At 33.6% G+C, this 14,459-nt stretch overlaps 1 protein-coding gene and 1 non-coding gene across 4 annotated transcripts in view; both read left to right on the forward strand.

The window, feature by feature from the left end:
- Window positions 1-3,011: 3,011 nt before the first annotated feature.
- TRNAS-UGA (transfer RNA serine (anticodon UGA)) lies at window positions 3,012-3,093 on the forward strand. Its single transcript has one exon. It is a non-coding gene; the product is annotated as a tRNA-Ser (tRNA).
- Window positions 3,094-5,236: 2,143 nt separating this feature from the next.
- Window positions 5,237-14,459, forward strand: part of lqf (epsin homolog lqf) — a 39,709-nt gene continuing 30,486 nt past the window's right edge. Inside the window, exons 1-2 of one of the 3 annotated variants that reach the window (XM_023159260.2) lie at window positions 5,237-5,619; window positions 13,768-13,818. The gene's annotated coding sequence lies outside the window, so the exon portion shown is untranslated. The remainder of the gene's footprint in view (window positions 5,620-13,767; window positions 13,819-14,459) is intronic. The other 2 variants (XM_023159261.2, XM_023159262.2) reach the window with 2 other exon arrangements.

Below are 14,459 nucleotides of genomic sequence, written 5' to 3' on the forward strand. Positions count from 1 at the left end.
GAATGAACTTAAATTAGGTAGGACGTCCGTTAGTTTTGTTGTGATAATAATGTATAAATATGGTTTGGGACTGTTTTCCTTTTCAAATTGTGTTTTTGCTTGTGTACTGTCAGTTTCATATTTTTTTTATCGTAATGAGTACTTCCGAACATAAACTATATCGAAAAAAGTGCTGCGTTCCTTCTTGTGAGGATAGGAAGAGTAGTCAACATCGGTTTCCCAAAGATGACCCCGCTGTTTTCGATGTTTGGCTCAAGAATATAAACAATAAAGAACTCTTCAATGTACCCCATGAGACAATTTATTGTAACTCACGAGTTTGTGAGAGACATTTCGCTGTTGAATATAAAATTACTAGCAGAAGAGGTTTAAAACGACATGCTGTACCTGTTTTATTTCTTCCTGGTAAGTAAGCATAATCCTTACTCCTTTCGATATCTTGCAATTCTAGTTTATATATCTAATTCATCATATTCTCATTATTAAACAACAATTAGATTAACCACTTATCGAGTGCACCATAAGTATTGCTATATGAATTTGCAGAAAAATAGAGATGTTATCATGTGGTTGAATAATAGTGTTCTACATGTTTTCAGAAACTATCGAAGAACCAAGAGGTATGGCAAGAATGAGTAGGTCTTCTGTGGAACTGTAGTTCCAAAATATATGTAGTTTATAGAAAAAAATCCATACAAATGCTGCAATTTCATTTTATAGGCCAAGAACAATATGAGGACATGTGTCGGCCCTCCACTTCCATACCTGAGCAAGAAATTTGTTTTGGTACACCTTCCAGAAATGAAATTATCAGTGTTACCCAAGGTATGAAAAGAAAAATCTTGGAATGTTCATCATACATACCAATTTGTTAATTTTACACAATATATGAAAGAAAGAAAGAGAAATTATATATTCATGTAATTTTTCAGGTCATGGAAGCTGTGATAATAGCTATATAAACCAGCCTTCAACTTCCACTTTTGAGCAAGTCATTTCCGGACACCAACAAGGAATAGAATAAGCGTTACACAAGGTATGTACAGAGACTATATGGCTACCAATTTGAAATGAAATCACTATTCGAAAACTAGGAAAAGTTTACTTTTGGACATCTTCTTTTGAACATTGAGAAATAGTTTTCTGGAAATGAAAAAGTCTATAATAAGAATGAAGCTAATTTTCCATAGGTGATACCTAACAGAAAACATCAACTTTCTCAGCTACGTCATGCTGGACACCTTCCAGAAATGAAATTCTCAGTGTTACCCAAGGTTTGAATAAAAAAATTTTGGAATGTTCATCATTAATACCATTTTTTAACTTTTTCCTTAGTAAGGGGCCCATTCACAATATCTATTGAACTTAATTGTTGAATGATATTAAAATTTATTTTTCAAATGTCTATATAATTTTTTATTATTTATTTCAGGATACAAAACCAAGAACAGTGTACTGAGAGATCTCAAAGTTGGTCGTCAGTCTCTCTTAACCCCCAGAGCCAAACATCTTTACGGTAGAGTGCTCTACATGTTACCACATCATTCAAAGCGCTTCTAGTGAATAACTTTATGTCTTCACATTCACCAGGAAGTAACTGTGAAGAAGATGCCAGTGAGGGAGCTTTAGACAATTTACGTTATTTTGTAACAGGATCATCAGAAAGTGTGGACCCTTCGCAAAGTGTGCAATCTTCGGAAAGTGACAGCCAGTATTAATCTGTATCAAAGAACTAAAATAGGGAGGTGTACCATTACTTACATATCTGGATATATCACCAAAAAAATCATGAAGTCCATTACATGCACGTTTTGTAAAAATAATATGCTGTTTAGGGATCATGATCAGGATCTTGATTTTGTTGAAGGAAGACAGTATCCAAAATCAAAATTGATAAAACCAGGAACAGTTTTAACCTTTTTAGTTTCCCAATCAGTAACTAGATTATTTTACTTGATACCACGTTTGTGTAATTTTAGAAATATTTCACAAATTTTGGTGAAAATTATACTGGAGCAACTATCCTTTAACCTAGTCAACTGTCCAGATCATTCTGACAATGATTCAAAACTGTGTCATCTGATTGTTAGATGCTGTTTGTATTTTTGGTGTAGAAAAGTCAATTTGGTTACTAGGGGAAAAGATAAAAAATTCATTAGGTTTTTGAACACCCAGACAAACAGCGATTTCATTGATCCAATTATATTGTCTGCTCATGAAAAATTTTTGAAGAAAAAGAATCGTTTATTGAAAAAACATTAGTGTAAGTTGAGGTTTACGTATTTCCAATAAATTTTGAACTGAGTTCATATAGTTTCATTACCATATTTACACAAATTTAACTGAAAATAAATATGGTTGATCATAATTTGAGGTAATTCAGTTCACATATTTATTGTTGCTTCACTTGTTGATATTTTTGATTGGTCAAGGTTTTTCCCAGATGATTTCTGTGGAATCAAAACCTGACCGGTAGTGAAGCAACAATAACAATAAATGATGAGATTGGAACCTGTGGTGTAACAGTTGAAACTTTTCCTAGAGATCAATTTCCCTAACACCAAACTGATATTTTTGCACTCGACATCTTCAGAAGAAGAAAATTGATACAGTATCAATTTCCTTCTCCTAAAGATGCTAACCTTGATAGCGAAACGCGCGTCAAGTGCAAAAATATCAGTTTGGTGTTAGGGTAATTGATCTCTAGGACAAGTTTCAACAAAAAAGTAAAATGCGAACAGCCACTATTTGAATTTCGCGCTATATATCTTAGGTTCGGCTGCCAAACACTGGAGGCGCTGAGAAAAGAGGTTCTGTCGTCAACATTGCCGTTACCGTTCTATGTGTGGCTGTTTTGTGGTTTCTACTGTATTTTTTGTTTTCAACCAATCCCACTACTTATTCAAAAAACCAGTTGAATTCTACTATAAATTATAATAAATATTACTTTTGTATGTGGAGTTATGTTTTCATGTCTATTCGAATACGTTAATCGCGACCCGTCTCTCACAGCTGCGGTGTCCGAGTGGTTAAGGAGATGGACTTGAAATCCATTGGGCTCTGCCCGCACAGGTTCGAATCCTGTCCGCAGCGATCTTTTTTTAATTTTTTTTACCAAGTAAAGCAAAATGTTAATTACAATTTTCTACAAAGTCTAGAATTATTTTGTTTTCTAGAATATATAACATATCCTAAACCTAATTTTATGAATAAACATTTTGTGAATGCTTTTTCCATCAAAATCTACCAGGCCAAATATTGTTCTTGACTATGATATCATTGAAAAATCTAAAATTTATTACTGAGCGTCCAATATTTATTCAACAGAATCCTTTATGGCTTTTATAACCCCATTATCAAGTATAAAACTGGACAGTTTTATACTTAATAATGGGGTTAAACCCGAAATCGGATCAGTAATTACACATCAAGTTACTCAAGATTAATAATTACTTCTAACGGTTATTATAATTATAATAGTAATAATAATATGTTTTATTGTCCAAAGAACATCAGGTCTTATTGATAAAGCTGTAAATTTTCTTCAGTTACCATCATCTATACTATATACATATATATACACACATATACATACATATAGAGTACAAATCATATTAAAATAGCTTAAATACAGCGAGAAGATATATCTGCACAAATATAGACATAGGTACATTAAATAATTGTATCCAAATACATACGGATATTGAAGACATATATTATATAATAAAGAAACAATACAGATATAAAAATTGAAGTTAACCGTACTTTGTATGTATATTAAAGGTATATCACATACATTTTTCACTCCTTAGAAAGGCATTCCATACATTGAACGGGAATCAATGAGTGAGAAATAAGCCGATTTAGCAGCAGATAGACTAAGTTCCCTATAAGTTATTCTCACTGCAAATCACCCTGAAGCTAGCTTTTTATTGAGGGTTACAATGTGATCAGCAAACTTAAGTTTATCGTCAATTATATTACTCCCAAAAATTTAGAACTAAGTCTGTTTCCTTTTTTATAAATGGTATGCTAGGAATAAAGCTGCGAAATGAAATTAAGTTTGTTTTGGAAATATTAAATGATAGCAGTCACACCAGTTTTAATTTTTTATATCTGAGCTTAAAATCTCGTGGAGATTACATAAAGTTTTATAACGCCATAATATTGTGGTATGCCTTAATATTGTGATATTGTCAATTGTGGCAAAAACGCCATCTATGGGACCTACAGGGAACTCAGTCCACGAATATCAAAGATAAAGGAGACTTTCCTACTATTTTAGTGCCTGAGGGATGGATGTGTGATTTCGGTTTGTTTTCGGCTTTGTTTTAGGCGTGGTTTTGGAATATACATTAGGTGTGAATGACATACCTCTTAATTTGAGTAGCTTTGATCACAAAAATCTTAATAATAAACACTTCCTTGCCAAATGGCAATAGTTTATTTCATCAATTCGATTTCGAAAGTTTATTTAAAAGTACAAAATTTGTAATAGATGTATTTTTCCTCTGCTGGCTATTTTGTTTATTTTTTATCGTTGAGTTGTCATGCTAATTGTTCACACCGTTACGTTATTTGAGTATTGAAACGACTAATCGAAAATAAATACAATGAAAACAGCAACTGAAACTCAAAAATGGACAATATGAACTTGAACTAGATATGTAACTGACAATAATAACATGTACAATAACAACTTTCGAACATCAAATGAAACTCAATAACACCATCTTTGGAAACTATGGAGAGTTTCCGTAAAAAGCAAAAGACTACCATAACCTCACCAAAGAGAAGAGGATATATGAATTATATGATTCTAGTAAATAAAATAATGATGAGTTGCCATGTTATTCAACATGCCAGAGTATAGAGAAAAAGCATGAACGATCATTGTTTGAAGTCAACATCAGCGTACACATCGATAAAAACTGTTTCCTATAGTTTGTAGCAGTTGTCACACATGTTTCTATAAGACAGAAATCAGGGTTACTATACGCTTATTCGGGTTAGTTATTCGAACGATTCTAAGACGTTTCCAAATAGTTATTCAACTGATTATTGAGAGTAGACAAGCGCAAAACTATTCAATTCTCAAGTGTACACATTTGACAGTTCGAAAACCGTTCAACTAGCGAATCCGAATAAAACCTATCCACAGAACTATAACTTAGAATTATAGTTCTGTGGGCCTATCTAATCTTGATCACAATCTAATTCTTATATTGGCAACACCGATTGTCTTTGACAATTGACATAAGGCAACCCTTCCAAATATTAGATTTTTATTTATTTATATATTTGTGATATTCATCTCAACATTTGTAATTCCAGTCAAACTAGTAAATCGAATGCAATAGTCAATTAACGTAGTTCAATTCAGGCACGTGAACGTCGATGTCACGCTGTGAACGTCATAATTAAAATAACTCCGCCATGTTGATTTCGTGCTCTCAAAATAAGAAGTGTAGTGTCATCACAATCAGCTAAAGCGATTAAATACTGGCAGAAAAGGTATTCCATTCAAAATTTCCGTTTTGCGTTTTGTCATTCCTCGCCCGAAATATATCTGGTGGACTATAGGTTGATGAACGTACGGCCGTTCCCAACTCTAAGTGGGTAAGTTAAATGCTAATTTCTATATCTGTATATATTTTGTCAACACTAGCTTTTGAATTTTGTGTTCGTGTTTTGCTTTGGAATTCCGCAGTCGCTTCAATACATGGACTCAATCAAATAGATCAAAAACAGTGTTTGTCAGGGCTGTCCCCTTTATTTATCTCTAGTTCCAAATATGTTCATTCCTTGTTACTGTGTCATCTTTGAACTCTTGAAGAGGGTGAAATTCCAACTAGGCTATGGCAATAATTGAAAAAATATGTAAATAAATTTTCTGTTCCCAAATTATTTTAGTCATGTGATAAACAAGAAAGGTCACTTGAAAATACAATTATGGGATTGATAGGTATGTTGTTGGAGTTTCTAAAACTAAAGTTTATAGATTAAGTACTAAATGTGGAAAGCCTGTTAATGATCCAAAAACCAATAGGTTGTTCCTGTGTTATTGATGTGCCTTTTAAGTGTTGCCATGACAAAATTCTCTAAAAACATGCATAAAAGCAAGACGTTGGAAATAATTTTGGTGCAATTAGTTATTCAATATTGCTTAGTGGACTTTCCATCTTCCACAATCTGAAAACATTAAAAATTGTAATAGAAAACTTTGTACAGGTGTAGAAAGAAAAAACTTCTAGTTCGCTCTGTTAAGAAACTCTAACTTTTGAAACAATTTGCTTAAATCGAGATAACAAAAATTCTACCAAATTTTTGGGAGTACAAATAGATTCCAACCTGAAATGGATAGACCATATACATAGCATGTGTAGTAAACTTAGCAAGACAGTTTTTGCTATCAGATGAATTAAAAATATAAATCAAAGTGCGGCACTTGCAACATATGATTCACCTTTTCATTCCGTCCTTAGGTATGGTATGATCAATTGGAATAATGCATCAAAGGCACATCTTAATAGAATATTTGTCATTCAAAAATCTGCAGTAAGAAGCATAATCTCTGCCAATTATGATGAAAAGTGTCGACCAATATTTGCAAAAGTAATGACCCTATACTCAGTTATTGTCTATGAAAATCTGCTTCTTGTTCAACAAAACTTGATGAATGAAGTTGCTCACAAGGATATTCACCGACATGATACAAGAAATAAATCAAACCTTGTTCCTACAGCTAATAGGTTGAAAAGAATAGATAATATAGGAATTAAGCTATACAATGCCTTATCTGTCGAATTTCGTAACTTGCCATTCAGAAGATTCAAAAACTTATTGAAGAAAATATTAACCAAACATCCTTTAAATGAAATTGATCAATTTTTCGAAGTTATTCAAGAAGAAAGAGACGCTTTTGTGTGGTCACATCCTGAACTTTTACTCAACTTTGAATAGATATATATGTTAGATATGTGATTTTTAATTTGTAAAGCTCATGGCTTTACATTTTAGTCAATTTTTATACAATTGGAATTTTATCTTGTTAACTTGTATTTTTTTGTAACTCTAATTCATCTACAAGCATTTTTTAGAAACTATATTGACGAATCTTATCCTCTCAAACCTATTTTAGAAAATTTATTGACGTGTTTAAAAACTGTGTGTTTCTTGAGACTAAAAAAATTATAATTATTATGATTATCACTGCATTTTTGATATATTTTTCACGAAGACAAATGTTGAATGAAAGTTATTTTCTGTATAGCAGTTTTTTATTGACCTTCTTTAGGTATTTTCACCTTCTTTTGACATCTGTCTGAGAAGTTGAGAAATAGAAATAATCAGGAGAGGAAGAGCTGCGTATAGACCTAAATTTTTCCATTTCTTTAGACGGAGGCGGATTTTGGCCTTCGAAATTTCAAGATAAGTGTTGTATAATTTCTTAGCCCTTTTTTCAGTAACGGAAATCATTAAATAAGACAAGTTAGGTCGGCAGAGCCGGCTTCCATTTATTCATTTGAAAAATTTACTGTATCTTGCAGTTTTCCATTTCGAAATTGTCTTATCTTCATCATTTGTCAGAGATTTCAAATTTTCATACTTCTCCGGCAGAAGTCGAAGCAGATACCTATGGAAGCGTATTTCGGCCTCTAAAACATTAATACGTCAATGAAAATCTCAACTCTTTTTGTTGTTGAGCAGAATGGTCAAATAACAGAAGTTACTGTTGAACAACGACAACTTACTGATTAAGAGAATCCTTCAGAGGTTTATATTTACATCAAGCGGTAACTTTTTGAGAAGTTTTCTGTTTGGTCTTCATCACTCTTGAGCAGATTCTCTGTTGATCTAGATTCATTTAATTTTCAGATTGTGGAAGGTCAAAAATCCAAAAGCATAGTCGCGATTTTAATATAACCTCAGTGTTTTTTTGATAACTTCTAATCACATTCTTAATGACAATACATATCTTAAATTGTAGACATCTAAATCTATCAATACCATAAGCCAGATGCTTTTGAATTGCACACTTGTGATTTTTAGTTAAAACACTTGAGGAAAATGAACCCGTCTCTCTATTACGAGGTCTGTTCAAAAAATAAGGTGACAATTTATTTTTCTCAAAAAATATTTATTTATTCGTCAATATGTATTTTGTTCCCTTCAAAGTAGTCCCCCTCAAATATAATACAGTTGTGTCAGCGTTTTTTCAATTTTCGATAGGAACAGAAAAAAGTCTGGTGAATACGGTGGCTGAGACATGCTTACGGTGTTGTTTTTGTCCGAAAAATCACAAACAAGCAATTACGTTGAGCAGGTGTATTATCGTGATGCAAAAGCCATGATTTATTTTTCCACAATGCCGGACGTTTTCTTTATATTGCTTCTGGCAAGCGGAACATAGCATCAAGATAATATTGCTTATTGTGGCGTACAACTATGCGGCATAAACTCCTGATGCACTACGCCATGGTAATATAAGAAAACCGTGAGCAAAACTTTGACATTTGATGGCATGGTTTTTTGTCTTGGCTGTACTGGTCTCTTCCATTGGGACGATTGAACTTTGGTTTCGACTTCATAATCATATACTTATGATTCGTCACCAGCTATGACCCTTTCGACTTACTAATGAACAACGCTTGCAAATTATTGAATTTTATTATCAAAATTCTTGCTCGGTGAAGAAAGTGCATCGTGCACTCCTTCCAATTTATGGGCAGTTTCGCCGGCCTACTGAGGTAGCTATTCGGAAGCTTGTGACTAAATTTCGAACCCAGTTTACATTATTGGACATTAAACCACCAACACGCATACTTAGAGTGAGGACCGAAGAGAATATATTGCGGCTGTATCCGCCATTGTTCGTGATGACCGTGAAATGTCGATTCGCCGCCGTTCGCAGCAATTTGGCCTCTGTTACTCCACTACGTGGATAATTTTGCGAAAGGATTTGGGTGTGAAACCTTATAAGATACAGCTGGTGCAAGAATTGAAGCCACACGACCTCCCACAACGTCTAACATTTCTTCAAAGACGACAATGCCCGAAACGTTACTGTGAATGGCGAGCGCTACCGTGTGAAGATTGACGACTTTTTGTTGCCCAAAATGGACATGCCTGACATGTGATTTCAACAAGACGATGCCACACGGCACGCGAAACAATGGCCCAATTAAGAGCAGTTTACCTCACGTTTGGGGCCCGTCAATTGGCCGCCTAGATCGTGTGATTTAACGCCTTTGGATTATTTCTTGTGGGGTCATGTTAAGGCTCATATCTACAGGGATAAACCAGCAACGACTGACGCTCTGGAAGTCAATATTGAAGCATTTATACCTGAAATACCGGTCGATATGTTAGAGAGAGTGTGCCAAAATGGGACCTTGCTAAAGCGGAGCCGCGGACATTTGCATGAAATCATCTTCAAACATTAAATTATATTGATCCTTCTATCGATTCTAGTAAAGATTTCATCAGTTTTTTCAAATTTTTTGTGTCGTTTTGAAAATCAAGTCTTATATCTCTTGAAAAATCACCTGTTACTATTTGTTAAAAAATTCCTGATTCAGAGTACTATCACGGTATACCACTGTCAACATTCCAAGTGTTTTTGAGCACGTCTTTCTGAAACACTTCTAACACAGATAACTACAGGAAAAATGTTTCATTATTCATATACATAACTGGACACCGTATTTTACGATTCCTTTTTAAAATCATAATTGCAGTTCTTTCAAATGGATTGATGAATCTTTGAATTGGGACGAGAACCAATGCGAACAGCGAATCAGTGACCAAATTGAGGCCATCGCTATCAACAGTTCGCAATTATTTCCAATATCCCACGTTGATGTCGAGGCTAACAGCAAGCATACTGCGCCGACGACCTGGGTGCAATTCCGTAACCGATAAATTTTTATTTAAATTTTCATGAAAAGTTCCATTGTTCCATTCAAATTGTTCTCACTGTTGAAGTGAGAACAATTTGAATTTCCCGCTATACGCGCGGTAACTTCTGATTGGTCGACAAGATGACGGCAAAAGTGGAGGAGTGGGGGTGGACTGGAGAGGCGCAACCCCTACTTTCGGTCAAATTTCAGTGATTTCGGAATGAATTTCGTCTCTACACTCTTCATGCTCAAAATTTTGATAAATATTATTCGGTAGCAGAAAATGTATGAACACGCAGAGCACTTGTAACTCAGTGCCTGTCACCAACAAAATGAACATGTTCAACAGCTGAAACTGTGTACAAAGTTCGTAGCCCTCGAAATGTGAACATTCACCAAATTTTTTAACAGACCTCGTATATTACTTATTCAAGTCACGTCAATTCAAAATCACACAATTTTTGTTCCTTAGAAATTGGGGTCATGGGTGAAATGAGGATATTGTGTCAGAGAATTATTGACCCAGACAAATTATCAATGATTGTCACCAGTAATATCTTTTTGACGAAAACATTGCATTTCAGAAAATAATTTGCTTTTTGATATACGACAGAAATTATCAGTTACAAAACACAATGTGAAGAAGTACATAGGAATTTGATAACTGTCGACGAATTGGAATATTTGCTTTGCTAGCTTCGGTAATTATTTGAAGAAATAATATTTAATTACTTATCTGTTATCCAACAATTGGAGGCAACAATCGAACGGTAAAATAAAACAGTTATTGTTTTATATTCCATTGCCTTATCAACTTTGGGTTTTTACAAAAAAGATTGGTATTTTTTTGGGTCTGAAACTGTAACAAACAAAAATTTTGACAGAGATAACTTTATACAAATGGAAGTATAGTTTATCCATTCCCAATTGGAAGGGCAATAAAAATAAGAGTACAGTCATAAACATTTCTTGCTTGTGGCCCCTAGTCGCACAGATAATTAGTAAACGTGCTATCAAATGTAGTTGAGGAATAAAGGCTCGGCTAGCTGGACTGGCTGAATACTAATTTTTTGTCCGTTTCACAATATTTCTTTATCAGTGCGGTGTATTCGTGGGGTTAGGTGAGGTAGTGAGTGGTTTTGCAAACCGATTTTTGAAAACTTTTTCTAGAGATCAATTACCCTAACACCAAACTGATATTTTTGCACTCGACGCGCGTTTCGCTAACAAGGTTAGCATCTTCAGGAGAAGCAAATTGATACTGAATCTAAAGACAGGGTTAGCTGTTTATATACCTAAAGTTTTTTGGTCCGATGTGGACTTTGTTGAATGATGATTATCCCAATTGATTTTTCGGTAATTAACTAGTGGAACCACTATCTGCAAATTAATTTGTCCGCTTTTTAATCTAGTTAATTACCGAAAAATCGATTAGGGTAATCATCATTTAACAAACAAAGTCCACATCGGACCAAACAACTTCAGGTATATAAACAGCTAACCCTTGTCTTTAGATTCAGTATCAATTTGCTACTCCTGAAGATGCTAACCTTGTTAGCGAAACGCGCGTCGAGTGCAAAAATATCAGTTTGGTGTTAGGGTAATTGATCTCTAGAAAAAGTTTTCAACTTTTACACCAAAGGTTCCAATCTCATCGGTTAAACCGATTTTTGTGAAAATCTCAGTGTTTTTGGGTACTTTCATCAATATATATATATATATATATATATATATATATATATATATATATATATATACATGGCTTTCTGGCTTTCTGGAGACCTTTTGAAACAAATGATAACATTATGTGTGAGGAATCTGTGTCAATCGACAGGGATCCGGAATTTGAAAATAAGGACTTACATGTTCAAGTTCAGCAGGTAATTTTAAATATTCATGAATGCTTGAAGAAGGAAAACTGTTACACTTCACAGAATGCTTTTGTGAATAGAATATGCGAGTTAACGAAACTATCTCGTTCGACAGTTCTTCGAGTCATTAAAATAGGGGATGTCATTGACCATGCATTGAAAAGAAAACAAAGGAATAAAAAATTCGCAAACGTTGATGGTGCTACAAAAGATGTGATTCGGCGAACAATTTATGGTATATACCAAAAAAATGAAGTATCAACCTTGGAAATGATTTGTTATAAATTACTCGACTATCCCGATTACAATTACAAATCTTTAGAAACTCTACGAGGTGTCTTATTGTCTTGTGGTTTCAAATATAAAAAATTGAACAATCGGAGGGTCATAATGGAATCGACACGCATTGTTCAACTCCAACAAGAATATTTGAGGCGAATGAAAAGCTACCGAGAATCCAGCAGACATATAATCTACCTCTAGGAAACTTGGTTTGACACCCATGATAATAATAATACAATTTATTACCATTCATTCAAAGTAGAAGTCATGTGAGTGATATCTGATTCTTATTCCTCAACAAATGTTTGATATACAAACTGAATAGAGAAAAGTATCTTCTGTATAATTCAGTGTTCATATAGAAGTATTTGTTTCGAAAGAATTATTTTCTTTCCTGTAATTCAATGTTTATATGAAAGTAGCTGTTTCAGGAGGACTTTCTTTCAGTTTGTGTCTGAAAGTTACTTCTTTGCATGATCTACACATCCATGTATAGCGTTACTTATTTTCAAATTGATTACTTCCTTCCTTTCTTTGGAAGATTCTCTCATCCATTTTTTTGTATCAAGGTGGAGTTGTAGAAAACCAAAAACTTTCCATCCCAAAAATTAATCACTCCTAAAAATATAACCCTTTCAATTCAAAGAACAAATATTATGTGCAAAGTTCCATAAATCTGATCGTTATTCAACCCGATGACGATTCCACCTCATCCGAATATAGAGAAGAAGAATTTTGATTTTTCTAGCAATTTTGTTGGCCTCTACTATTTTGTAAACATATGTTTGACGAGAATTCGGTGTGATTATTTGTGTTTTCATTGTATTTTAGACTTTTCGACTCTGAAATCAACTAGCTTAAATTTCGAAGTTTTTTCATAGTTACCCATGGTGGAAAAATTCAGTTGAGATAACTTTTTCATGGGGTGATCAATTGCTATGATTGTAAGAATAAGTAACTGAAAAACTAGCACTGAAAAATAATATGCCGACGCCTATGTCGAGGCGGGAATTCCTTCTTTGTGCTGTTCCAATTGGTATTGGAAATACTATACAGTAACCCAAAATAATGAATTTATTCCATTTGGCTTTCACACACTGTATAGTAATAAGCTGAAAAGAGGCAGAAAATTAAAATATAAAATTTGGAGAAAAAAATCATCAGCATCAATGTATAGAGCACATTTTCTATCGATTGGTATATACCAAGGCACAGTAAAATAAATATTTATTGAGATATAGAGCTGCAAAAACACATGAAATAAAAACGGACAAAATTTTCGAAACGAACTTATACCTTTTGCATTTCTTCAAAGGTGTAGTGTTGGCATATGGTATAAGTGAGGACAAACATTAAAAAGACTAGCACAGAGTGCTGGTACTCTTTAGATTACAGATGAGATTCTCATCAATGACATTGCCAAAATCACAAAATCCATCAACTTCCATGTAAATGAACAGTAACGAGATAGTTTTAGAAACGAAACAACATATCTACTAAACCCCTTTCGGGAGGTCCCCCCCCACACCTTCTCGTAAGATTTATGTGGTATTGATTTATCATTATCGGGATTATTACCTCGCCTAGGATATTAGAAGCCCTAAAAGCGTGTGCGACCGGCAATTTGCATGTTGTTTTAGTTTTGATAACTTTCCCTGTCTTCGATAATAGGCAGTTGCATGTCTCCTCTAACATTATTAATGTTTTCGCAGCAGCAAACTACTCGGATCTAACAGCATCAGCAGTGGCAAGCAAACCTCAAAGTAAGTTGAATCACTTGTGATTTATTTGGTGCACTTGATGATTGAGTGGCGTATACTGAGTGTTCACTATTCATGGTTTACACACATGTTATCTTTTAATTTTTTTTTTATTTGAACACCGAATGTGGCTGAATGTGGGTGTTGAACGTTTTGGCGTTTCTACTTATAGTTGTTGGCGACAAAACCATCAACTTTCAATTTTTTTTTCAAGTTGAATGTCCTGAATATCATTAAAGTTTTGGGAGCCTCATAATTTTCTGACAGAGCGGAGAAGGTCGACTATATTTCTGAATAATTTTATTTAATTCATATATTGTTATTAAGCACATATTTTAAATGTATATATTAATTTTTTTCCACATAATATGTATTCATTTGTTATTTTCTTTTTTTTTTTCACATATATTTATATACTTTTTATATGAATATATGTAAGATTGTTTTTATATAAATATGTATCTTCTCAGGGTTATTATTAGTTTATTCAGAAGTTTGTTTATTATTTCCGATGTGTATATTATAAAATGTCATGAATAAACTTATATTATTATTATTAGTTCGGACTTCCATTGTCTAATATGATATAAAATGATTTGAAATTCCTGAAAGAACCGATAAAATTGGAAATTAAAATTAATAGC

This window comes from Leptinotarsa decemlineata, unplaced genomic scaffold (assembly GCF_025532065.1).
Source record: "Leptinotarsa decemlineata unplaced genomic scaffold, Ldec_3_MD MMD2_P_RNA_scaffold_2, whole genome shotgun sequence".
In the NCBI taxonomy this organism is placed as follows: domain Eukaryota; kingdom Metazoa; phylum Arthropoda; class Insecta; order Coleoptera; family Chrysomelidae; genus Leptinotarsa; species Leptinotarsa decemlineata.